Here is a 265-nt window from a genome sequence, read left to right as displayed (position 1 = left end):
TCAGTCCTCCTGGGTTCCTTAAAGAAGTCCATATGTACTTGCTGCCCTCTGGGCAAATGCTCTTTACCCAGACAGCACACCTGCTCAAACATCACCTTAGCAGACATCTCTACACTTATTCTAAGTCTCCATGACCCCACCCTGTTTGCTTATCTGTTGGTTTACTGTGACAGATACCCCCCACACACACCCAGTGTTGAGAGCAGGAACTCTAGGGTAATCTGCTTCCTGACAGACGCTGTGTACGAGACTGTGCCTGACAGAC

The sequence above is a fragment of the Chrysochloris asiatica genome, unplaced genomic scaffold (assembly GCF_000296735.1).
Source record: "Chrysochloris asiatica unplaced genomic scaffold, ChrAsi1.0 scaffold00262, whole genome shotgun sequence".
Lineage (NCBI taxonomy): Eukaryota > Metazoa > Chordata > Mammalia > Afrosoricida > Chrysochloridae > Chrysochloris > Chrysochloris asiatica.
The sequence above is the reverse complement of the archived record's forward strand: the minus strand, read 5'-3'. Positions refer to the sequence as shown.